The sequence below is a fragment of the Miscanthus floridulus genome, chromosome 2 (genome assembly GCF_019320115.1).
Source record: "Miscanthus floridulus cultivar M001 chromosome 2, ASM1932011v1, whole genome shotgun sequence".
In the NCBI taxonomy this organism is placed as follows: domain Eukaryota; kingdom Viridiplantae; phylum Streptophyta; class Magnoliopsida; order Poales; family Poaceae; genus Miscanthus; species Miscanthus floridulus.
The window spans coordinates 181,617,307-181,644,597 of NC_089581.1; the positions used below are offsets into that span (position 1 = coordinate 181,617,307).

Sequence of the window (27,291 nt, forward strand, 5' to 3'; positions counted from 1 at the left end):
GTCGCATCTTGTCTCGCCCGCTGTCTCTCCTCTCGTCTCGCCTAGCCGCCCGTTAATCTTTTGGGGCAGCGCGGCAGGCACAGCAGCCGCATGCCCGCGTGCGTGCTCCCCGCGGACGACGAGACGAGTGCCGTTGGGCAGAGCAATCAGGCATTTTTATCTCGGCACCTGCTTCGTGCATCTGCAGGTGAATAATGGAGTGGGTCAGTGAGACGTGACATGATGAGCCATGGAGATCGATGTGGAGGCAGGCAGGCCGGAGACAGACGGAGCGCAGGCCAGGCCTTTCAACAATGATGATGGCTCCCTCCAAGCTTACACGTACGTTCCAATCCAGGCTCCGGCTGGCCGGCCCACCGGCGAGATGAGGCGCGCCATCAACCTCCGCCCTCAAACCAGTCCCGATCCCGATTGAAAGATCGGTAGCTTGTCCACATCCATGGCATCATTCCCCCTTTCCCCGCCTATGCAAGTCTACAGGTACAGCGTCCTCGGTGTGACGAGCTGACGGTGCATGCATGGCGCATTGGCGCTCGAAGATTAGCCTAGCGCTGTCATGCCCACACACCAGCAGCAGTAGCACACCCTGTTTGCTGTCTCGCCGCCGGCCGGATCGCCTTTTGCCTTCGGCTTCCGTACCCTACTAGCACACACCACACAGCACACCGCGTTGTCACGTTCCCTTCTCCTCTTTTAAGCACCCTGCCTTTTTCCCCCTCCCCTTTACACCTCCGTCCTTCGATCACTTCCCGGCCGGCTTGAGCTAGCTTTGCTTCCTCCACTCACCTGTCAGAGTATTCCCTCCTTTATGCTTCTCGACTTCTCGTTGCGCTGCGCCGACATGATCTGATCAGTTGAGTCCGTGATGACACTGAGGTTGCTAGGCAAGCTGGTGGTAAAGCAAGATCGATCGGAGATGGCGGGTAGTGGTGGCTCGCTGCTGCGCGGCTTCCTGTCCCTCTTCTTCCTCCTGTTCCTCCACATTGGGCACGCCAGCTGCTGCTTCTCCCCCGGCCCTGCCGCGCGGGCGTGGGAGGACGAAGCAGCGGACGCCGATGGCGATGGGAAGGTAGGCGGCGGAGGTGGGAGCAGCAAGAGAAGGAAGATATCGCCGTTGATCTTCTCCCCGGCAGCGTCGTCCTCTGCAGTTACCAGCGACGCGTCAGAGGTAAGGATGAAAACGGACAGAAAATAGCTCTACCGTTTTTATTTTCATAATTTTTGACGGAAACGGGAGTGGGAGCCGAACAACCGCGAGCAGCGGAAACGATAGCGGGATAAACGGTAATGCGAAAACAGATAAATATGATCAAAAAATAGACGGAAACGAACGATATGCGGGAACTTAAGCCGAAACTATATGCCACGTATGATAAACCAAAGGGCTTATCACGGTACTCCCAAATAAACGTGAACCATCGATTTGGATGATTTTAATCGCATATTACCTTCTAAGAGGTAATAGAATGAAGAAATATATATATTAGCAAAATAGGTAAAATATCTTCCAATTAGATCTAATTTTCATATCCTATTAGATCTAACTTGCATGCATGATGTAAATTGTTCCTATGTTTGTGATAAAGTGACATATCATGCTAAGATGATTTTTAAACATTTTTTTGTAACATTTTTTCAGATACGTTTGCGTGTACGTCACTTGCTAAAATACACGTGCATATTCATGCTTAATTTTTTTGTGCTTAACCTTTTTATGGTAGGCAGCTTTCACGCATAGCACATAGAAAAAAGAGACATTTGACACATGTTTTTGTGTAACATATACATATATACATACATGTACGAGACTTTTTGTTTGTTAAATACATACATGTACGAGTTACGAATAACGTTATGTTCTGCATACAGCCGAACAGCATAGAAGCAAGTCTAGCGGACCGCCCGCTCACGGCATAGCTCGGCTCAACGCCCTCTGCGCTTGTCCCGTATAAACAGGATGAAAACGAAAATACCCCGGTCAAAAATGGGATACCGGCAATACGGACGGAAAAACATTCAACCATTTTCGGTCTCGGTCCTGGTATCCTGTTCCGTTTTTTTTTGTCCCATTTCCGTTTATCTCGAAAAAACAAAAACGGATGGAAAAATACGGTATACGGTTGCGGATGGAACGAGATTCATACCGTCCATTTTCATCTTTAGTCAGAGGCGCCCCGCGCAGGCACGTGTCGTCTCTCGCCACCAGCCTCCGTTTCTACCTCCACCGCATCTTCTCCTCCTCAAGGCCCGGGGCCAAGAACAGCGGCACCGTTGCGGGCAGCAGGGAGGAAGAGGAGGCGGTGACCACCATCGTATCTTCGCTGCTTGCCTAGTCTCTACCGCACCAGCCTTCGACGTCGGTGGTGCTGTCCATGCCGTCGTCACCGTGCGCGTCGTCGCCGTTCATGTCGCCGCTCTCGGTGCGCTCCCTCAGCGCCACCCCCGTCCCGTCCTCGCCGCAGAAGTTGATGCAGGCGAGCAGGCAGTCGTCGCGGTCGTTCGCCGCCCGCGGCAACGTGTTCCCCTGCAAGGTGTGCGGCGAGGTGCTGGGTAGGCCGTAGCTGCTGAAGCTCCACCAGGCGATGAAGCACTACCTGTCGGGGCTCACCCACCTCGACTCCAGCCTCAACATCATCCTGTTAGATTGATCTCTAATCCTAACTGGACCCAACGGCCCAGTTGGGCCTTTGATTCGCGCCCTGATCGGGGCGCCCAGCCCACCATGGCTGAAGGGCCCCTGTCACACTGTGTTATAAAAGGAGGTGGGGGTCAGCGGCTCTGATTACGTTATAACACTTTGATGGGTGTAGATCTCGGCAGAGGTGTTAGAAAAGAGAGAAAGGTTAGATCCGGTTTGGATCTGAGAAGACAAAGGGTTCGGTTGAACCCTAACCCTAACTGGGTGAAGGAAAGGAGAATAAGAGGGTTTCGGCCTTAAGAAGTTGAGAGCCAAACCCTACACCCGTGAAGACTTCACGGGGAAGATAAACAATGAAACCCTAACTTTGATCCCTATCCCCAATCGGTTCAATCCGAGAACACAAATAGAGAAGCGAATCCAAAGGGGGATGTTGGGGAAGGGGAGGCCTACCTCACCGCTGTGCAGCATTGCTGCCTCGCCGGCGCGCGGGGAGAAGAAGGCCGAGCCAGGGGCGTTGCTCGCCAGGCTTTGGCCAAAGGGGCGCCGCGGCCAGGCCGCTCGATGGCGGCGCGCTCACCCGCTGGGGAACATGCATGCCGACAAAGGGGTCGGCGACAGCGCCGAGGCTCTGCTCGCCCTCCAACGTCTGCTCGCTCGGTTGCTGCTGTTGCTGCGTTGAGGAGAGAAAAGAGAGCGGCGAAGACAGAGAGAGCAAAGAAGAGAATGGCGTTAGGGTTTTGCCCGCGTCGGCCGTCGGGGTGTTTTGATTACCCGATAACGACGCTCGACCGTCGGATCAGCGTGGACGGCTTAGTTCGAGCAGGCCGTTTCGCGGCCTAGGTGGGCGCGTGCGGCCGCGACACTTTGCCGCCCTAGGCCCACGTTGCGGCCTGGGTGCGGCCGGGCGTCGCGCAGAGGTAGTGGGCCGAGCTGTTTTTCCTTGCTGGGTCAATGAACAGTGCTGAAATGAGTCATTTTTTGTTTTTCTTTTTCCAGTGAATATTTATTTTCTAGAAAATGGATAAATGGCTTAAAGAAAATAGAAAAGAGAATTTTTCTATGGGTAAAATTTACTAAATTGAGATTATTTTTTCGCTGTATTTTTAAAGATGTTATTTTCATTATTAAATTCAAACAAACAGGAGAATTTAATTTTGAAAAACGGATATGTTTTGGCTTATTATAATATTATTATTATTCTGACCAACGTTGATTAATGGCTATATTATGATGAGTTTTGTCATGTATTAATTCTATTTCTGTCCAATGGTGATATAGAATTAATGTAGAAGACTATTGTATGTTTTAATTTTGACCATCGTTGGAACTAAGGCATGTAATTGTTGTTATTATTTATGTTCTCACTCTATATAAATTATGTTTTTAGGTGGATACAACTTGATGGGTTGTATCAAAGAGATCCCCACTCTGAAAGGTGATAACTACACAGAATGGAAGAAAAAGATAGACCCAGCCTTCATCTTAGCTGAGGTGGACTGGGTAGTCACCTCACCGTGTCCCACTGAGCATGTGGCACCGATGAGGGAGACAAACGAGGCTGATGCCGCTTGGGCAACTAGAAAGAGGGATTTTGCATCCCAAAGAATATCCTATGACCTTGAGCATAGGAAGTGGGTCACTACCAACAATAAATGTATGGCTGTGATAAAGAACACGATTGAGCCTGCAATTGTGGGCTCAATCCCAGAGTGTGACACCATCACCGAGTATCTCGAAAGAATAAAGAGTCAGTTCACTGGCTCTTCAAAGACATATGCTACCTAGCTAATAAAATAGCTGGTGACAGAGAGGTACTCAGATAATAGTGACATAAGAGAGCACATACTAAGAATGAATAATTTGGCATCCAAGCTAAAATCAATGAATCTGGCTCTCAAGGAAGAGTTGCTTATCCATCTAATTTTTGCTTCTTTGCCAAAAGAGTTTGACACTTTTATTGTTAACTACAACATACAGCCCGAGAAATAGAACATAGAGAGACTCATGGTTATGTGTGTGCAAGAGGAGAGAATGAAAGCTGCCAATGATGGCACTATCAATTATGTGAAAGACAACAAGAAAAAGAATAATAATGCTAACTCCTCAAAGCTAAAGGAAAAGGGTCCCATGCTGCATCAGCCTCAAGAAAACAAGTTCACAGTAGAGAAAGACCAGTGTCTCTATTGCAAGAAGACGGAACATTATAAGAAAGATTGTCCCGATTACTTAAAGATAATCATGACAAAGAAAGGTGAGAACATTATTAAGTTCATAAATGAATCCCTGTATATACAGTATTCGAAATTTACTTGGTGGATTGACTCAGGTGTAACTGTTCATGTTGCTAATTCTTTACAGGGATTCCGTTCAACGAGGACTATGCAAAGAAGCGAAAGACACGTTAAAGTTGCAAATGGAGTCCGAGCAGATGTCGAAGCTATTGACGATCTTTATCTAGAGCTTGCTGATGGCTTCACTCTTTTACTTAGAGATGTACTTTATGTTCTCTCTTTACAGAGAAACTTGATTAGTGTTTCATGCTTGGACAATGATGGATATGATTGCCATTTTAAAAATGACAAATATAAGATAACATTTAATAATACATATGTTGGTCTTGCTATCTTACAAAATAAGCTTTATTTGTTACCACTATGTGATAATGTGAATGTTGTATGCGATGATGGGAACGTTACGTGCGACAATGAGAATGTATCCTCGTCTGTGGATGTAAACAGAAAACGCAAGAGAGCTCACGATGCGTTGTCAAAATTATGGTACTGTCGTTTAGGCCATATTTCGAGGGGAAGAATAGAAAGACTAGTTAAGAATGATATTCTTTCTCCATTAAAGCTCTCAGATTTAGAACAATGTAGAGAACGCATAAAGGGAAAGTATGTAAAGAAAATTAAGAAAGATGTCAAACGAAGCGCAAGAATTTTACAGATTATTCACACAGACATCTGTGGTCCATTTCCTGTAAAGAGTGTGGATGGTTATGATTCGTTCATAACATTCATAGATGATTACTCCAAATATGGTTACATTTATCCAATCAAAGAAAGAACAGAAACATTGAATAAATTTAAGATATTTAAGGCAGAAGTTGAAAACCAACATAATTTAAAGATTAAGATAGTCATGTCCGACCGTGGGGAGAGTACTATGGTCGGTATACCCTATATGGCTAAGTTCCTGAACCTTTTGCAAGGTTCTTATAGGAGAATGGCATAGTGGCCTAATATTCTACATCGGGCGAACCTCAGCAGAATGGAGTAGCTGAAAGGCGCAATCGTACCCTGATGGATATGGTGCGCAGTATGATAAGTTACTCCACCTTACCGTTGAGCATATGGATGGAGGCGTTAAAAACCGCCATTTATATTCTCAATAGAGTACCAAGTAAGTCGGTGCCCAAAACACCATATGAGTTGTAGATAGGAAGAGTACCCTCACTAAACCACTTACGTGTGTGGGGGAGTCCTGCTAAGGCTAAAGTATTTAACCAAAATATTGGGAAACTAGATCCCAAAATAGTAGGTTGCTATTTCATTGACTACCTAGAAAAGTCAAAAGGTTTTTGTTTCTACTATCCAGATAGATATACAAAGTTTGTGGAAACGAGACACGCTGTCTTTCTAGAGGATGAAATGATCAGGGGAGCATGGTAGCTCGAGAAATTAACCTTGAAGAGAAGCGGGTGTACACGCCCACTCCGATGATTCATGAGCCATTTTTCTCACTACCTGCTGTCGCAGCACCGACAGTGCAAGACACTGTGATGCCAACACCTATTGTTATTCTGCCTATGGCAACAATGAATGACGATGAGGAACCTGTTCTTTAGAATCTTGTAGAACCTATTGCCACACATGAGGGGGAGCAACAACAGCCTCAAACAGAAGATGTGCCAAATGTGGAGGCCCCTAGAAGGTCTCAAAGAGTTAGAAGATCAGCTATTCCTGCTGACTATGAAGTATACAATACTAAGGAATTTTAAGTGGAGGATGATCCCACCTCATTTAAAGAAGCTATGAAAAGTGATCATTCATTAAAGTGGCTTGAGGTCATGGAAGATGAAATGAAAACTATGAATGCCAATAAAGTTTGGGACTTGGAAATAATTCCTAAAGGAGCCAAAAGAGTAGGCTGTAAATGGGTCTATGATGTAGACTAGGCCCGATCTTCCAAAATGTATGATAGCGTCGATTGGTGGAGACTCAATATTCATGATCTAGGCTTCGAACCAAGACTAATTCGGACCCCCACAACCATTACACCACTGCTCCATTGGTTATCAACCACGCGAACGCGATTAACCTTGCCGAGAAGGCTTTCCTACAAGCAAATCGAGAACACAAGCAAGAACAAGATGAATGCAATCTAAAATTGCAAATAAATATGAGGCTTATGAAAATAAAAAGGAGTTCAAGTCTTTATTCGAAAGGACTAATCGCCATAGGCGAACAAGATCAAGAACTAGGGCCCTGGTTCACAGCAAGCAGCCTTGGCGGCACAGTTGCAGCAAAACGATGTCTGTTTCACGAAGAAATCAAGAACTAAATAAAACACAAACCCTAAGGAGAGTGATGGATGCTATTTATAGTGTTGGGCATCACCCCCCTGGACGCGCCCCCTAATGGGCCCAAACACGATACACGGTCCAACGGACCAAAAGACGGTGTCACAACACCCTGACAGATTCTGGACGCTGACTTATTTCGATGATTTTCATTGATTCCAAAGGTCTTTTGATGTGAAACCACTTGGATTGGCTTCCTTATCAAATTAGCTTTCCAACAATATGTGGATCGTCGAAAATAGAGTCCAGATGCGTCATGGGTGACTAGTTTAAGACAGACTGGTCCTGGAGGCCGAGATGGACTCGAACTTGATTTGGGCCTCCACCTTGGTGACTCGAACCAGATGAGCTTTGGGCCTCCTTCTTCCTTAGGACACCCTCGCTGATCTCTTTGGTCTCCATATGATTCTCCAAGCATGGTCATATGTATAGAGGTCATGTCCTTGTCATCCTCCCTTTCTTGACGAAAAGCCGTCCTCGACGTCGATTTTATTTGAAGTCGATCCTGCACAACATGAGGACAAACGAGGTTTCCAAAATAATGGAAATAGACAATGTTGTGAGAAAGAATATGACCACATGTCCAGGTTTGTAGCATGTCTTGTCCTACAGACATGTAGTTTGCTCGATTGAAATACACATGATGTTTGTCAATACTATCATGCAAAAGATTAGTACTAACAAGAAATATATTCTCCCTTTCTTTGGATTCCACTTGTGTTCGAAAAGGAAAACTAGAGGAATATTCTGAATATGGCATAACAACAGTGTTGATTTTACTGTCCTCTAGTTGATCATTAATTTGCATAACTAAAGGAGAATTTGGATTTGTACAAATGTAAACTCGTTGTATCAAATATTGCCCTTGGTTGTTATATTTACCAAAAACATGATATGTATGTCTAGAGAACCATAGCAAATCAGCATATGCATAAAGTTTCTCCTCTAAAGAACTAAGATTACACGAAACATCAAATTCAATGTAACCCAAAGTATTTAAAGAAGACAATAATTTTAGCTCATCAACTTCACTAGCATTATGAATAACAAGTCAATTTTCAGCACAAGTGCTTATTTTCAGCACACATATAGCGCGATCATTCTTCAATGATTGCATAGGTATAACATAAATATCATCATGCAGTCATCTTCGTCACAAGAAACATCAAGCAAATCATCTTATGATAAAGGTAAATCAAGCGAATGCTCGACTAAAATTTGCTTTATCATAGCATGATTGGTGGAAAAATTCAGCACATCAAGAGAACTCTCATCTTCTGTGAGTTTAGCATCATGGGCATTACCTTTGCTCTCATGTTCAGCAGGGGTAATAGTTGATGGTTCTAAATTTTCACATGAGGTTGTAAGCTTCTCATTTTCTGTCACATCATCCTCGCTCTTTTCTACATTGTCCTGCAAAAAGGTTAGACATAGCAGGAGGAATAACAAAAGACTCTTCCTCTAAATGGTGCACCTCATCATATGAAGTCAAAACATGAGGTGGATTAACAAAGGTTTCTCGCATAACAAGTTTCATATCATTCCAAGTTTAAGACTTATCAGAAGGATCTAAAAACTCCCACCAAGATAAAGCAGGATGTCGCAAAACACTAACTACATTTTTTACCTTCCTCCTTGGACACATAAAGCGAGTAGCAAATATGTTATCGATGGCAATTTCCCACTCCATGTACTCATCAGCACCTATACCATCATAAGTCGGTGGATACGAACAACCTGTCATTGTTAGAAGACAGCAAAAGATAACACAAAAGTATTATCCCTATCAACTACTTAGGTTGTGGACAAGGAAAAACAAGGCACTCAACTCTCAAGCGTCTTACCATAGTCTTACAAGTGTTCTTACCAAAGCAACAGGCGGTGCAATCGGTCGATGACTGTGATACCATTGTAACTTGAGTGTAACAGTTGCAAGGCAAACCTGTACTTAGTTAGAAGAAAGTAGAGCTTGGACAGGTACAATATAGTAGCAAGGAATAGCAAAATTCGCAACTGAATAGCAAAGCTGAATAAGTATCACAAGTACTTGTCTTAGTTGCTGGTCTACTCACGTTCCAAGTACTAGATATATCAAGTGATGTGAACAGCAAGAATATGATTAGAAATAAGGTAGAAATCAGCACACGTAAACACAGCTCAAATGACACTCTCTATGTGCTCCTCTAAATATTGTTCCTCTTTTGCCCCTCTTTTTTCTCTAGTTTTGGCCTGTTGTTGTTTTTTGAGAAATTTTGACTTTTTCTTTTTCTTTTTTTGATATTTTTCTTCACTTAGGAGCACAAAAGAAGTAACCACAGAAAATATGAGCTTAAACAAGTAAAAGACGTGGCCTGTGGAAATTTCAGAAGACGTGCTCAAAATCGACAAAAACCTTGTGACCACGAAAAGATGATCTTGTGACCACTTTTTGATCAAAATAAAAATCTCCGACCCCACAAAAGCGGGGGATGGACGGATCTGAATTTTTTTTCTGATTGATTTTGATATATGGAACGTCGAAATCTGAGTTCGTATGTAAAAACTAAACCAATTTTAAGAACGGACTCCGAATTAGAGGATAAAACGGGAACAATGCACGCAAAATTAGTCACGACAGCAAGGATTTGATGAAAACAGTGAAGACAAGTGTAACAAATAAGTTGGCATGGACTAGGGTTTGATGGATACAAAGGAAACTCAACAAGACTTGGAGATGTTCATGGATTATGATGAAAAACAAAGGGGAAAACATAAACTGGACTAAAAAACGATCTAAAACCAGCAACCAGAACTTGACCTAGGGCACAAACTCAACAACATGAAACAAGGACAAAATTGCATGGCATAATGAGGCTATAGGACAGGAAATGTGTGATGATGTATATTTTTTTGGTTTTTTATGAACTATAGGTAATGCAAAAACAGTAACAATCTAAAGGGGAAATAAAGTTATACTTAACGAGCAACAAGGTCTCTGATATCACTTGATATAGATTAGGCCCGATCTTCCGAAAGGTATGATAGCGTCGATTGGTGGAGACTCAACGTTCACGATTTAGGCTTCGAACCAAGACTGATTCGGATCTCCACAACCATTACACCACTACTTCGTTAGTTATCAACCACGCGAACGCGATTGACCTCGCCGAGAAGGCTTTCCTGCAAGCAAATTGAGAACACAAGCAAAAATGGGATGAATGCAATCTGAAATTGCAAATAAATATGTGGCTTATAAAAATAAGAAGGAGTTCAAGTCTTTATTCGAAAGGACTAATCGCCACATGCGAACAAGATCAAGAACTGGGGCCTTGGTTCACAGCAAGTAGCCTCGGTGGCACAATTACAGCAAAACGATGTCTATTTCATGAGAAAATTAAGAACTAAACAAAATTCAAACCCTAAGGAGAGCGACGACTGGTATTTATAGAGTCTTGGGCATCACCCCTCTGGACGCGCCCCCTAATAGGCCCAAACACGATACATGATCCAATAGACCAAAAGACGGTGTCACAGCACCCTGACAGATTCTGGATTCTGACTTGTTTTGACGATTCCCGTTGATTCCGAAGGTATTTTGACGTGAAACCACCTGGATTGGCTTCCTTATCAAATTAGCTTTTCAACCATATGTGGATCATCGAAAAAACAGAGTCCGGATACATCCTGGGTGACCAGTTTAAGACAGACTGATCCTGGAGACCGAGATGGACTCGAACTTGATTTGGGCCTCCACCTTGGTGACTCGAACTGGATGAGCTTCGGACCTCCTTCTTGCTTAGGACACCCTCGCTGATCTCCTTGGTCTCCATATGGTTCTCCAAGCATAGTCATATATATAGAGGTCATGTCCTCATCAGGATATAAAACAAAACTTGACTCTCAAGGGAATATAGAGAGATATAAAGCGCGACTTGTGACAAAAGGCTTTATGCAAAGAGAAGAGATTGATTACAATAAGACCTTTTCTCCAGTCTCATGTAAGGATTCCTTCAGAATCATAATGGTATTAGTAGCACATTATGATTTAGAATTACATCAGATGGATGTAAAGACGACATTTCTCAACGGAGACTTGGAGAAAAATATTTACATGGCACACCGAAAGGTTTTGTCGTGGAAGGAAAAGATCGAATGGGATGCCGCCTAAAGAAATTCATTTATGGATTAAAACAAGCTTCAAGACAGTGGTACTTGAAGTTTGATCAGACAATAAGGAATTTTGAGTTTAAAGAGAATGTTGAGGACAATTGTGTCTATGCAAAGTTTAAGAATGGGAAATTTATCTTCCTTGTCCTATATGTGAACGACATCTTACTTGCTAGTAGTGATGTTAGTCTACTACTGGAGACAAAGAAATTTTTATCCTCAAAATTTAATATGAAAGATCTTGGTAAAGCCTCATTCGTTCTAGGGATCGAGATTCACCGAAATAGAAGTAAACGGGTATTAGGACTGTCACAAAAGACATACATAGAAAAAATCTTAAAAAATTCATTATACACAAATATAGTCCCTCACCTGCTCCTATAGTCAAGGGCGACAGATATGGAAATTTTTAATATCCCAGGAACCAATATGAGATCGATCAAATAAAAGCAGTTCCATATGCTTCAACTGTTCGAAGCTTACAATATACTCAAGTATGTACGTGCCCTGACTTGGCATTTGTTACCGGATTACTTGGCAGATTCTAGAGCAATCATGGAACAGAACACTGGAAATTAGTAAAGAAAGTCTTGCGTTATTTGCAAGGAACGAAATGCCTCATGATGACGTATAGAAGATCTGATTCACTCTATATAGTGGGATATTCAGATTCTGATTATGCGGGAGATGATAGAAAATCCACGTCTAGATATGTATTCACTCTCATAGGAGGAGCAATTTTATGGAAAAGCTCAAAGTAAACCGTCAGTACATCATCCACAATGTATGCCGAGTTTGTAGCGTGTTATGAGACAACGGGGCAGGTGAACTGGCTAAAGAAGTTCATACCCGGTTTGAAGGTAGTTGACGATATCTATAGACCACTTAAATTATACTGCGATAATAATCCGACAGTACAGTATGCTCACAACAATAAGTCAAGTGGTGCTGCCAAACACAATGACATAAATTATTATGTTGTGAAAGATAAAGTCCGAGATCATGTCATAAGTCTTGAGCATATAAGTACCGAAAAGATGCTCGCGGATCCGCTTACAAAAGGCTTACCACCCAACGTGTTCAGAGAACATGTAGTCGGCATGGGTTTAAGGGAAAACCTATAATTCCTGGACAAAAGAAGGCCCAAAAGTTAAGTATCTATTTTAGAACAGAGTGGTGTGTTGTAGCTGTTAAATCTATCGACAATTGACCGTGACGATGAAACATGCTCTATGCGCTAATTTATAATGAAATGAACAAAAATAAATGATACGAAAATGAAAGATGGAAGGAGATCAAAGAGAAGATTGTTAGATTGATCTCTAATCCTAACTGAACCCAACGGTCCAGTTGGGCCTTTGATTCGCGTTCTGATCGGGGGCGCTCAGCCCACCATGGCTGGAGGACCCCTGTCACAATGCGCTATAAAAGGAGGTGGGGGCCGGTGGCTCTGATTACGAGGTTGACCTGAGCCGTGCTCTCCACCGACACTAAAATCCTAATCTGATCTAGAGGGGCGCAGCCAGTGACGGAAAGCCACCAGCCGCGCCACCTCTGCATCTGCACCAAAGGACTCCCACGACGTCGGACTGCACTGCGCCGCCACTGGTCTTCACCGCCGGTCGCCACTGCTCATCACCGTTCTCTTCCCCAACAGTCGCTGCCCTAGCGCAGACACCGACTCTATGGCGGACGCGAGCGGATCCTCCTCTGCGGTGTCAGATTCGACACGTTCCTCCACTCTTCCCTCTAATCTCTGTCTAGAACATGTATTAGGACATGCTACCTATTTACGTGAAGTACCCGGCTAGATCTACGCTCCTAGTGATCCTATAAGTTTATAACACATCCACATGATCTTCCTCGCCGGGTGGAAGCCCGCAGCGGCGACCGGTGCCGCCGACGAGGCCCCCGCGGTGCGCCGCATCCTCAGGATCCACCACAACCCGCACGCGCTGGCCCGCTTGGAGGAGTACCGCGACCTTGTCCGCGCCCGGGCCGCCTGGCGCTGCAGCGAGGGCGCCATCGTGGAGGAGCGCTGCATCACGGACGGCAACGAGCGCCTGCGCTTCCACTGCTCCACCATGCTATGCTCCCTGGACGGCGACGGCGTGTGCGGGAGCCCCTACTTCTGCGTGTGCATCACCCTGCGGCACGGCTTCACAGGCAAGCAGGCCGACGTGGACGGCATCGCCACCTACGCCTCCGCGTGGGCCGTGCACGCGTCCCTGCCCGTCGACGTGGAGCGCGAGTTCGCCTTCCTCCAGGTGCGCCGCGCCATGCTGGTGTGCCATGTCGTGGCGGGCCGCGTCGCCCGAGGCCCCGTGGACGACAAGGTGACCTACGACTCCATGGTCCCCGTGCGCGGCGGCGTCAGCGCTGTCGGTGCCGACGACGTCGAGCTGCTGGTGTACAACCCCAGAGCAGTGCTCCCGTGCTTCGTCATCCTCTACAGCAGCTAGTCGTCAGTAGCACAAGGCGGCCAGCCTGCACGCAGTACTAGTGCACAGCCTTTCCACTGTTCCTTGCCCCCACCATCCCATCCCCTGTTTGGTGGCGGCGCCGCTGCTGTGGGCTGTGGTCACCGGTGACGCACCGTGGGCCGTGGCGCTCTGGATTTCTGTTGGATCGTGCAATCAACAGTGGCCCATGCCGTCGTCTAATAACCCGGATCCGATCGAAAGCTTGATGCTTGATAGGGTGGGTAGCCAAGTGCTGTGAATCGTGATGATACGGAGTTGAGCCTACCATATGCGAATGGGACGCCCCAGAACCATAATGTTATTAAGTTATTATGTAAGTGTTGTGGTTGGCATGTTTTTGTAACTGTCACTGTTTTGTTGGTCCCCTGTTACATGGTCTAATGGTTTCTGCACAATTATCCTCCTGACTTCTCATTTGCTGTTGATCTGTTTTCACATTTGCATTTGTCATTATAATACTAATAGCGAAAGCTACAAATTGTTTCGGTCCCGGTACCTATTTTCCCACTTGTGATAGAACGAAGACAAAAACTTACCAATTGTAACTTGTTCTGGTTTTTCTATTCACGTAGTTTTTTAACACCAAGATATATATTGGTCCTGTTCGTTTGTCTTTTAATCCATATTTTTTAGCTTATTTTTTCAGTCGAAACAGTATTTTTCTCTCACAACAAATCAGCCGAAACAATGTTTCGACTTGTTTTTCAACGAAGCGAACGGGGCCATTATATCTAGATACATAATAAAAAAATGTGTTTCTAGATAAATCAAAACGATTTACAATTTAGAACGAAGGGAGTAGTTATCTTGCATATTAAGGCTCCATTTGTTTGGTAGAGCTTCAGCCGGCTTTTCCATGCACTAGTAAGAATTTGTTTTGTCTCCTTTCTTTTTTAAAAAAAAACTAGAAGTCAATAAAATCGTTTTTTTCTTTGTCAGCTCCGATTCATCCATGCAATGCAGTAAAAGTCAAAGCTATGCTAAATGGGAGATCTCTTGTTTCAGTGACAAAAGACCCTAGCTGTTTTTTTCTTTTTTGAGGAAAAGCTGTTTTTTTTTTTCTTAGGGCGAGTTTCTTTACTCGGCCACAGAGCCGCAAAAAGACTAATACGCACTATACAGGCTTATTTTTGGGCCTAGCCACTGCGCTGGAGTCTCCCATATTTTTATTGGGACGCCAGTGGCTCGGTACCAAAAGTATTTAGACGGAAAAAATAAAGTAATCTACCTCGGTTTTGCTTCCTAAAATAAAAAAAATAGTTTTTTATACCCTAGGATGAGTGTGCGTGCGTGTTGAGCGTATGCGTCTATACTTGTGTAATTCACAAAAAAAAAGTTCTAAAATTGTTTGTTTTTATATTTTGGTGGTTTTGATGGCACGTCGGAGGAGAATCAACAGGACTAAGTTGAAAGTTCGGGGGAGGTAAACGGACTAGAAATATTCTCCAAAGATTCATAAAAATAAGTTTTCAAAAAATGTATCCAAATATTTTTACATGAAAAATATTGTAATTAAAAATCTATTTTAGTCTTACAAAATCCATAGAAATTTTGTTTTACCTCGAAAAATTATGAAAGTAGTTTTAGTTTTTTTCTTAAAATCATGCTCTATCTTATGGTGCCCAACTAGAAATTGTTTGGATTTTGATGGACTGTTTTGGTGCTTATTTTCTAGTAGAAGCGCTCATTATCTATTATAACTAGATGATACCCCGCGCGTTGCTGCGAAATTTTATAACTTTTTTTTTGATAAAATCTTATGGAGCTATAAATATGTGGCTTTGTGTTAGAAAATCATATTTAATATATTTTTTTAGATAAAGGATAGTTTATATCCGGCTTCATCTACCGAGGTAGAATCAGACCCATTATTACAAAGTTCACAGCACACCACTTTCAAGGTTGAGAAGCTCACATTCAGACTTTGAGAAACAAAACATGAAGAGAAGTCCTGACTAAGAAAGACCACAAAACCTAGTAGATAACAATCCACTAGAACTAAAGAAATGCAGGGCTGAAGTTAGGGTCAGCTGGTCCCGTAGATCATCATGCTGCTGCAGTCTTGCCCACTGCCGCAGCCAATGGGTTCCCCTGAAGAGCACCTGCAAAAAAGTTTTTTGTCTGCATTTGTCAAAAACCGCTTCATTTCTTGTTAACCAAATTGTCCAACATAAAGCCGCTGCTGCCGTTAATAACAATGAGTTATAAATAACACCACCCATCTTAGACCAAGTAACAAATAAATCATCTATGTTGAGAGGAGGTGCTATTCCAAATAATAAGTGTACAACGCGCCACAGAAATTTGGCATAAGTGAAGGACACGTGGACGCCTAAGGGGGGTGAATTAGGCAACTTAAAAAATCTAACTCTAAACTATGGCCTCTTTTTAACCTCTAGCAAAACCTATGCAAAAGATAATCTATCTAGATGTGCAACTACGGTTTTGCTAGTATGTTGCTATCTCTACCGCAAATAATAATAATATGATCAATGTAAATGCGGAAGCTTAACGAGCAAGATAGAGATATGCAAACTCCCGTCGACGACTCTGGTATTTTTACCGAGGTATCAAGAAGCGCGCAAGCTTCCCCCTAGTCCTCGTTGGAGCCCCTCGCAAGGAATCCCTCGCAAGGGCCAAGCTCCCGGTCGGGTAACTCCGTGGATAGCCTCGGGCCTTCCCTACGCGCAAGTGGGTCTCCGATGTGCCTCTCGGCAAGCCTCTCCCGGATGCTCCCCGCCGTCTTCACTATTAAGCTTCCGGCCGAAACGCCGCGGACCTTGTTCCCTTCAGTACACGGTGGCGGCCACACCACAAACGCGGTTGGTGTGATCACGCAAGACTTCAAGCCCCTTCGATATACAACACTTACTCGCAAGCACGAGGTGGCAAGAGGTGTATAAACCTCACTAAACACTAGGCAAACACCTAGAGCAAGCGTATAAGCGGTGGTCTAATCAACCTAAGCACTTCGTAAAGCACTTATGCTAATCACCTAATAAAACACTGAGCACTATGCAAGTGGAGATCACTAAAATGCTATATCAACACCCTTGGTATGTTTCCTCAGCTCCACACCTCTCATTTGGCCGGTTGGGGGTTATATTTATAAGCCCCACTGAGAAAGTAGCTGTTGGGGTCGAACTCCCACAAATCTGCTACTGACCGGACGCTGAATCATCCTGACCGGACGTGTCCGGTCGTCCCGACCGTTGCAGCCATGAACTACCGATCGGACGCTGCCAGCGTCCGGTCGCCTGCCACCGGACGCGTCCGGTCACAGTTTCACGCGCCTGGAACCTCTCTGTACTCGATCGGATGCTGATGTCCTGCGTCCGGTCGGTTGCCACCAGCGTCCGGTCTAGCGTTCGGTCGCCTATCTGCTGAGCCACCGGTCCAGCGTCCGGTCGCGCTTCCAGCGTCTGGTCCAGAGTCCGGTCGCCTCTGCGAGCTCGTTTCTTCGCGATCTTGCGTACGGCTTGGTTACAATCTTAATGCTTGGACTTTGCTTGATATCTTGGGTCTTCACTTGTACTTCTAAGGTCTTGCTTGAGGTGTTGATCATCGGATCATCACGTCGCCTTTGTCCAAGTCACGTCTTGCACCCTATTGGACTATAAAATAAACACTTGCAAATTCATTAGTCCAATTTGGTTGTGTTGGTCATCAAACACCAAAATCCAAAGTAAATGGGCTAAGGGTCCATTTTTCTTATAATCTCCCCCTTTTTGGTGATTGATGCCAACACGACCAAAGCAAGCAAATAACAAAATCTTTAATTTAAAAACTATCTACTTGCTAGGATGCAATGCAAGGGACAAGGTTTTATGATGCTAAGAGATACTACATGAAAGACTATGATACCAATTGAAGACCTAGCTTGCCCTTGCAAATGTCCCCATATGGCATTATGGATTAAAGTTTTGCTTCTTATAAATTCTTCTCATTACTTAGACTTAATGCATAATCCACTATCCTCCCTTTCTCGGACCATTACCATTTGTAGACATTAACTTAATGCTTGCCTTTGGTCCTCCAAATTCTCCCCCTTTGGCATCAAACACCGAAAAGAAAGACATTAGTAGCACAAGGGAGGGTCAAACTTTGTGATCCTTTGTATGTAGAATTGAATAGATCACAAAATTTGACTCTCACATTATATAGACTAAGCTCCCCCTAAATAAATACATACATATGATAGAAGGCAAAGCATATGTATAATTGGCAAATTATTGTACAAAGGAGTTTAATATATATAATGCATGGAGAAAGCATATAAATATCAAAATGAAGTCAACATGATGATACTAAATGAAGAATGATGCTTAACTTTGGGGACTCCAATTTCCTTACAATGAGACTACTACACATGTAATAGGTTTGAAAAGCTGATACCATTTAAAAAGTGTTAGTCTCAAAGCATCCAAGTTGTAGAAATACTCCCCCTAAATATGTGCACACAAATATAGAATACAGTGTAGAAATCATGCACATTGATTTTAGAATAAAAAAATACCACTTGAAAGATGACATCTCATGAATGTGAGAATCATTTTCAAAAAGATATCCGGGAGAGATTATCTACAATTTGGACTTTGGCACATATTAGATGAACAAAAGTAAGACAAGCTATGTGCCGTGCTTGTAAGCAATTTTAAACCATGTAGGTTTGCTCCAAGGGTTAAAAAATGAGACCGAGCAATCCTACCATAAGTTATACCTAGTGTATGCATGATAAAAGATATAAGCATGCAAAAGCAAACCTAGGTATGAAAAGTAACTAGATGCTTAAAGATACCAATTGTAGGAAAAACTAATTGCAAGATATACTAATTTAAAAGCAATAACATCTAGTTACCTAACATGAGAAGGAGAATTTGGGTCCATAGTATTCACTAACCCACTTGGCAATGATTTTGTCCATCATGATGCACCCCATGAAATGCACCCATACTTTGCCAAGTCTCCAAATTCTCGATTTCCAGTGGGCTCCTTACTTCCCTTTCGGGATCCAAACCTTCTTGGTGCTTTTCATGTTGGAAATGATTTCCTTTGGCACCCAAAAACGTTTGGCCCCATTGTTGGCTTGCTTGTTCACCTTGATGGCCACCATCTTGTCATTTTTCTTCTTCTTCAAGAGATAAGGTGTGGAGGCTTTCTTGTCCACCTTGTTGGTGTAGGTGTTGGAGAGCTTGCTTGTTTGCTTTTTTTCTTTCTTCTTTTCTCCTCCCCCATTCTTCACCTTGCACTCATAGGACTTGTGACCTTCCTTGTGGCACATGTAGCAAACTACGGTTTGTCCTTCATCAAGCTTCTTCACTCCCTTGACGGTGTTATCTTGATGAAGTTGGGTTTGCTTCGCCTTGCCCTTCACTTGAGTCAAGTCCTTGGTGAGGCGAGCTACTTCTTGCTTGAGTTGCTCATTCTCCTTTGCAACCTCTTGTGTGCATGTATCTACAATCACTTTCTCAACACAAACTTGGTTGCACAAGGGTGAGTCTAAACATAAATCTTTACAAGAAGTAGAGACATCCTTTTTAATAATCTCATTTCTTTTAGATGCCTTGGAGGAGGATTTATTAATGGCCTCAAGATTAGAAACTTTATTGGTTAGCTCATCACAATATTTGCACATGATTTCCATTTTAGCAAGCAAACTTTGATAATCATTTTGTGAGCTGGCTAACTTTTCTTTTAATTTTTCATTTTTCTTTGCAAGTTGCTTATCACTAATTGTGCATTCATTTGTTGTTGCACTAGCTTCAAGTTGCTCAATTTTAGTAGATAGTTCAACATTTAGATTTGCAAAGTTCTCATATTGTTCAAGCAAATTCTTGTATGCTTCTTGTGAACTACCTAGCTCTTCTTTTAAATTTTTGAGCTTCTTTTGTTGACTAGTGCAAACTTTAGCATATTTAAGATTTTGTTGCACAATTTCATAATAAGAAGGCATATCATCATCACTATCACTCTCACTAGAGGAAGAGCTTTCGTTACCTCGTGCCATAAGGCACATACGTGAAGAGCTAGATGATGAGTGCTTGCGCCCTCGCCTCTTGTGATGGTCTTCTTCACTTGAAGAATCATCCCATGACCTTATTGATGTGAGGGCTTTGTTCTTGCACGCCTTCTTCTTTGTCTTGGGTGTGGGCTTATTTGGGCAAACTTCCACAAAGTGCCCCACCTCGCCACATCCATAGCATCCTCTCTTTCTTTGCTCGTTTCTTTGATTGGTGAAAACGAGGTCTTGGATTTGGATGGGCACACCCTTGACATTGAGCTTTTGGATCATCTTTTCTACCTTGTTGATAAGTTTCATTGATTCTTTATCAAGGTCGGAGGTGGAGGAGGAAGATTGATCATCATTACTTGATTCTTCTTCATCATCATCATCATCCTCATCATCTTCTTCTTCACTTGAGGAGCTTGAGCTTGAGCTTGACTCAACTTTCTTGCCCTTCATCTTCTTCTTCTCGCTACAAGCGAGAGCTTTGCCTTTGCTTGATGAAGAAGCTTCTTCTTGACCCATCTTTCGTGACATTTTAAATGCCACTAACTTGCCGATGACTATGCCCGGGGTCATGGTGCTCAAGTCCTCCATATTGTGAAGGATGGTGATGATGCTTGCATATTTCTTTTGTGGTAGCACGGAGATGATCTTCCTCATGATGTCCGCATCATCTAGCTTTAATAATCCTATTGTATGGAGCTCATTGATAATTAGATTTAAACGAGAATACATATCACGAATAAGCTCATCATCATTCATAGCAAAGGAATCATAATTTTGCTTAGCTAGACAATGTTTTTGCTCACAGACATTACTTGTGCCGTCATGGAGCTCTTAGAGTTTTAACCAAATCTCATGTGCCGTATTGAAAGTAAAAACTTGGTTAAAAACATCCATGCTAAAGGATTCAAACAAGCAATTTTTTGCTCTAGCATTAAAATGCAATTCTTTTTCATCACTCTTCGTGGGTTTTTCGAGATTCTTAATGGGTTTCATCCCGTCACGAGTGACTCTTCATACACCTAAATCAACCGCCTCAAGTTGACAAGCCATTCTTACTTTATAGTATGGGAAGTTAGTGCCATCAAATTGCGGAGGCCTAGCGGTATCCATCCCAACCACTCTAAAATAGCGTCGGCTCAACGGCGGTTAAGCTAAAGGTCCAAATATGAGCCAACCAGCTCTGATACCAATTGAAGGACACGTGGACGCCTAAGGGGGGGGTGAATTAGGCAACTTAAAAATCTAACTCTAAACTATGGCCTCTTTTTAACCTCTAGCAAAACCTATGCAAAAGATAATCTATCTAGATGTGCAACTATGGTTTTGCTAGTATGTTGCTATCTCTACTGCAAATAATAATAATATGATCAATATAAATGTGGAAGCTTAACGAGCAAGGTAGAGATATGCAAACTCCCGTCGACGACTCCGGTATTTTTACCGAGGTATCGAGAAGCGCGCAAGCTTTCCCCTAGTCCTCGTTGGAGCCCCTCATAAGGAATCCCTCGTAAGGGCCAAGCTCCCGGTCGGGTAACTCCGTGGATAGCCTCGGGCCTTCCCCACGCGCAAGTGAGTCTCCGATGTGCCTCTCGGCAAGCCTCTCCCGGATGCTCCCCACCGTCTTCACTATCAAGCTTCCGGCTAAAACGCCGTGGGCCTTGTTCCCTTTAGTACACGGTGGCGGCCACACCACAAACGCGGTTGGTGTGATCTCGCAAGACTTCAAGCCCCTCTGATGTACAACACTTGTGCTCGCAAGCACAGGGTGGCAAGAGGTGTATAAACCTCACTAAACACTAGGCAAACACCTAGAGCAAGCGCATAAGCGGTGGTCTAATCAACCTAAGCACTTCGCAAAGCACTTATGCTAATCACCTAATAAAACACTGAGCACTATACAAGTGGAGATCACTAAAATAGTGTATCAACACCCTTGGTATGTTTCCTCAGCTCCACACCTCTCATTTGGCCGGTTGGGGGTTATATTTATAAGCCCCACTAAGAAAGTAGCCGTTGGGGTCGAACTCCCGCAAATCTGCTACTGACTAGACGCTGAATCGTCCTAACCGGACGTGTCCGGTCGTCCTGACCATTGGAGCCATGAACTACCGATCGGACGCTGCCAGCGTCCGATCGCCTGCCACCGGACGTGTCCGGTCGTAGTTTCGCGCGCCTGGAACCTCTCTGTACTTGATCGGACGCTGATGCCCTACGTCCGGTCGGTTGCCGCCAGTGTCCGGTCTAGCGTCCGGTCGCCTATCTGCTGAGCCACCGGTCCAGCGTCCGGTCGCGCTTCCAGCATCTGGTCCAGAGTCCGGTCACCTCTGCGAGCTCATTTCTTCGCGATCTTACGTACGGCTTGGTTCCAATCTTCATGCTTAGACTTTGCTTGATATCTAAGGTCTTGCTTGAGGTGTTGATCATCGGATCATCACGTCGCCTTTGTCCAAGTCACATCTTGCACCCTATTGGACTACAAAACAAACACTTACAAATTCATTAGTCCAATTTGGTTGTGTTGGTCATCAAACACCAAAATCCAAAATAAATGGGCCAAGGGTCCATTTTTCTTACAATAAGCACATTCGAAAAAAGGTGGTGAATAGTCAGCTTTTGTCACCATTCCAGTTATGTCTTGCAAGGTTATCTTTGGTTAGGATTACACCTCTTTTTAGGTGCCACAAGAATATCTTTATTCTTGTAGGAATCTTGATCTGCCATAAATCTTGTGACACTCTGACACCATTGTTAATTAACTTGGCATACATAGATTTAATCGAGAAGGTACCTAATGAATGTAAAGCCCAAACAAATGTGTCTCTTTCCCCCAGTAAGTTCACATCTTGTATAGAAGCAACAATTCTAAGCCAGTCCCTTAGATTCCTACTCACTAAATTGCGGCCAAAGGAAATGTTAAGTGGGACTGAAGCAAGTACTCTTGCCACCGAATCTTGTTTTCTTCTCACAATATTGAACAACGCAGGAAATCTATCTTTTAGTGGCTGGTCACCCAACCAAGCATCAATCCAAAACGAGTTTGTGATCCATCTTTCACTCTGAATGAACCCAAACCCATGAAAGTATCTTTAACATTTATCAAGCCTTTCTAGAAATGAGAGTCATCTGGCTTTTTAGTACAACTCCCTAGAGTCTTATCTTTTATGTATTTATTCCTCAATAATTCTTACCACATGCCATCCTCATTTAGCAATTTGAAAAGCCATTTACTTAACAGACATATGTTTTGTAAGTCCAAATTTTGAATACCTAAGCCACCTTGGATTTTTGGTTGGCACAAAATTTCCCATTTAGTCAGCCTATATTTGCGCTTGTGTTGGTCATTTTGCCAGTAGAATCTTAATCTTAAACAGTCAATCTTTTCCAAAACTCCTTTTGGGAGTTCGAAAAATGACATCATAAACATTGGTAAGCTAGAGAGCACCGAGTTTATTAAAACCAAGCGACCTCCTACCGAAAGCAACTTGCCTTTCCAACCACTAAGCTTCTTCTCAATTCTGTTTTCGATTGTCTACCAATCTTTATTACTCAACTTCCTAGTGTGTATAGGTAAACCAAGGTAACGGAAAGGAAACTTACCCACCCCACATCCAAACAGCTGCGAGTAAAACACCTTATGATCCTTTGCCTTACCAAAGCAAAAGATCTCACTCTTGTGAAAGTTAATTTTAAGCCCTGAGAGTTGCTCAAAAGTACTTAAAATTAACTTCATGTTTCTCGCTCTTTCAACATCATGGCTCATAAATATTATTATGTTGTCCGCATACTGGAGGATGGACAAGACATCTTGGACAAGGTGAGTTAAGACCCCTTCTACCTGACCTGCTTCCTTTGCTCTAGCAATCAGTATAGCCAGCATATCTACCACTATATTAAATAGTATTGGAGACATTGGGTCACCTTGCCTTAAACCTTTTTTTTCGTTTGGAAGTATGAACCAAGTTGATCGTTCACCTTAATATTTACATTTCCTCCTTGTGTGAACTGCTTCACCCAAGAGCACCATTTTTGTGAGAAACCTTTCATCCTTAAAGTTTGTTGTAGAAAGCTCCATTTTACTTTATCATATGCCTTTTCAAAGTCTATCTTGAAAATTATCCCATCTTGTTTTTTTGAGTGAAGTTCATGTATTATCTCGTGAATTATTACTGCGCCTTCCATAATGTTTCTACCTGGAAGGAATGTTGTTTGTGTTGGTCTAATAATCTTCTAGGCAACAGTAGATAATCTATTAGTTGCAACTTTGGTAAAGATTTTAAAAGAAACATTCAACAAACATATTGGTCTGTATTGTTGAATCACTTTCGCATCTTTCTTTTTTGGTAGCAAAATTATCGTTCCAAAGTTGAGACTATTCAAAGGCAAGGTTCCCTCATGGAATTCCATAAACATAGCCATCAGATCATCTTTTAATAAGTCCCAGAAGACCTGATAAAACTCTGGTGGAAAACCATCTGGGCCTGGTGCCTTATTATGTTCCATTTGGAATACTGTTGTCCTTACTTCTGATTCCGAGAAGGCATCTGTCAAGTACTCATTTTCCAGTTCGGAGACTTGTGGAATGTCATGAACATAGTGTTCATCTAACTCAATAAAAGAATTCTCTGGAGGACCAAAAAGGCTCTTGTAATAATTGGTAATATGCTACTTCAACTGAGCATCACCATCTATTACAGTGTGACCGTCCTCCAACTGGAAAATACGAGTTTTCCGATGTCTTCGGTTAGCCAACAAATGATAATATTTTGTGTTAGCATCACCCTCTAGTATGTGCTTAACCTTTGCCCTTTGGTACCATTTGAGTTCCTCTTCTCGAAGTATTTCAGCAAGCCTTTCATTTAACACGTGTTTTAAGTTTAGTTTCGACTCATCAAGCAAAGAGTTCTCTGCCTTTTTATCTAGCTCATCAAGTTTGTTTAACAAGGTCTTCTTTTCTTTCTTGTAGGCACCACTCACATTTTTTGCCCATCCTCTGAGGTATTGGCGGAGCTTTCTGATTTTTGCTTGCCACCTCTCTAGGGGGCTGCCCTCGACGAGCACACTATGCCACATATCTCTCACCATGTCACAAAATCCATCCCTGAGCAACCAACCCAATTCGAACTTAAACTGTGGCTGGTAAGCCGGAGATGGACTATTTGTGTTATAAAACAGTGGAGTGTGATCAGAAATCTCTCTACTCAATGCTCGGACACTAGAAACAGGGTATTTGGACTCAAAATCCGTACAAACAAGAATTCTATCTAATTTCTTGAAGGTCTGATTTTGTAAATTATTCACCCAAGTAAACTTCCTTCCTGCCATTTCTAATTCTCTAAGGTTTAAAGTATCTATTACAGCATTGAACAGAAAAAGGCATCTATCATTATAGTTGTCATTGTTTTTCTCATCTGGTCTACGAATAATGTTAAAATCACCACCTATAATAAGTGGTAATGTTTCTTTTGAACATACTTGGACTAGTTCGGATAAAAAATGTGATTTAAGATCTGCTTGAGCTGGGCCATACACTGAGATTAAATTGAACTTAAAATCATCCTCCTTGTGTCTCAACTTAAACTAAATTAAAAAGTCCCCCTCTTCTATTTGTCCAATGTCAAAGGTTAAGAGATTTACCCCTAGAATCATGCCACTAGACCGACCCCTTGGAGCCATGCAATGCCAAAGAAAATCTCTGCCAGCTCAGATATTATTCAAAGTGGACTGTGGAAAATTGGCTCTGCCGGTTTTCAATACAGCTATGAACTCTAGGTTCTTCTCTTTTGTTAAATCAGAAAGAAATTTATATTTTTTTGTGTTAGCAAAACCGTTGCTATTCTAGAAAATTCCTTTCATTGCGATTCTTTTTTAGTTTTTTCTTATTGTTTTTGGACCTAGACTTCTTGAGATGTGATATGAGGGTCTGTAGACACAAAGGGTCATAGCCGCCATCACCTAGGTCTTCAGAGATTTCGGCACAAATGAGATTTAAAGCATCTAAGTCTAGGTCCTCATCTACTGAACAAACAGTTGAAGCATCCCCTAACAAAGAACTGTTATCTACTTTTAACAAGTTACTCTCAGACATTCTGGTTGATTCTATGTCTCTAAGATGTTGCAAAGACAATGTAACTTCATGTTCATTAGCCCCAAGTGATATACCTAGTGTGCTAGTATAAGCTAGTAAAGAAGAATCATCAAAAACATCAAAAGAAAGTGGTTGTTCTTTACCTTTGATAGAAGAAGAATCCATGTTCCTACGCGCCTTTAACTTTGTTGCCTTCTCCAACGAGTCTTGCTCTGAAGTAGATGCATTTCTTTTACTAGCTCTCACTGGCGACACTACCCCACCACTCAGTGATTTAGTCTTATTCAAAGTGCCAGAGTCAATCTTGGATTGCCACATGCTAGCTTTCCACTTTGCATATCCATCTAGAGTCATCCCAATCTAGGTAAGTAGCACCACAGGCTTAACTACATCACTTTTCCTGATAGAGTTGGAACCTTTGCCTTCCTTATCAACATGATGGGGTACCTCTGCAGTACCCATAAAAACCTCCTGGGTCCCAGCGGCTGCAAGGTCTTCTTGCTCAGTAAGAACAACAGTGGTAGCCTTACTCTTGTGCTGTCCACTCGGTGCAACTGAGGCATTAGGCTGCTTTTTAGATGTTTAACCAGCTGGCGGGTCTTCCATCTTTTTACCGTCATGATCCATGTTCTCCGACCCTTTTTCCTCTGGTGCTTTATCCTCGTCCATGGTAGAGTCCATGTCAATGACTTGTGGCTCACCATCAGACATATCCTTCTCCACTCTGAATTGTAGCTCATAGACAAAGTTCCCAATGACTACATCCACAAGATCTGGGATGAGATCGGGATCCAGCACGGCTACTTTCATTCTAGCTCTGCCATACTTCTTTGTAAATTTAGTATCAACTGCTCGAGAGACACCTAGAATGGAGCCAATTGTCCAAATGATAGGGAACTCTCGCAGTTCCTTTGGTAGTCCCCGAAACTGTACCCAAACCTTATCAATCTCATATTTGAAGACATCATTTTCAGCCCCTTTCTCAAAATGAATCTTTCCTTTTACTATTTTGGTGTCCATCGGACCCCAATTCACCATGTGATTGAGCACTTCAGCAGAAGGTAAATTAGTGGTAAAGGCATCATTGCCTTTCTCCTCAATCATCCAACTATTTCTGGGTAGTAGTTTGTCGAGTTCTACTGCCAATTGATCTGTAGTAAGAGAACCCTCTAGAACACGTACCACAGCTGATTTATCATCTGATACTACTTTTGGATTTTCTGCAATAGGTATAAAATAGAATCCTAGACCTTGAACAGCATAACCACATGGTATAGCAGTAGAATGAAGATTCTTCAAATTTGGGCAAACTTTTTTAACATGATCCCCATAGCAAATCTC

At 42.9% G+C, this 27,291-nt stretch overlaps 1 pseudogene; it reads left to right on the top strand.

The window, feature by feature from the left end:
- Window positions 1-758: 758 nt before the first annotated feature.
- Window positions 759-13,831, top strand: LOC136540898 (uncharacterized; annotated as a pseudogene).
- Window positions 13,832-27,291: the final 13,460 nt, after the last annotated feature.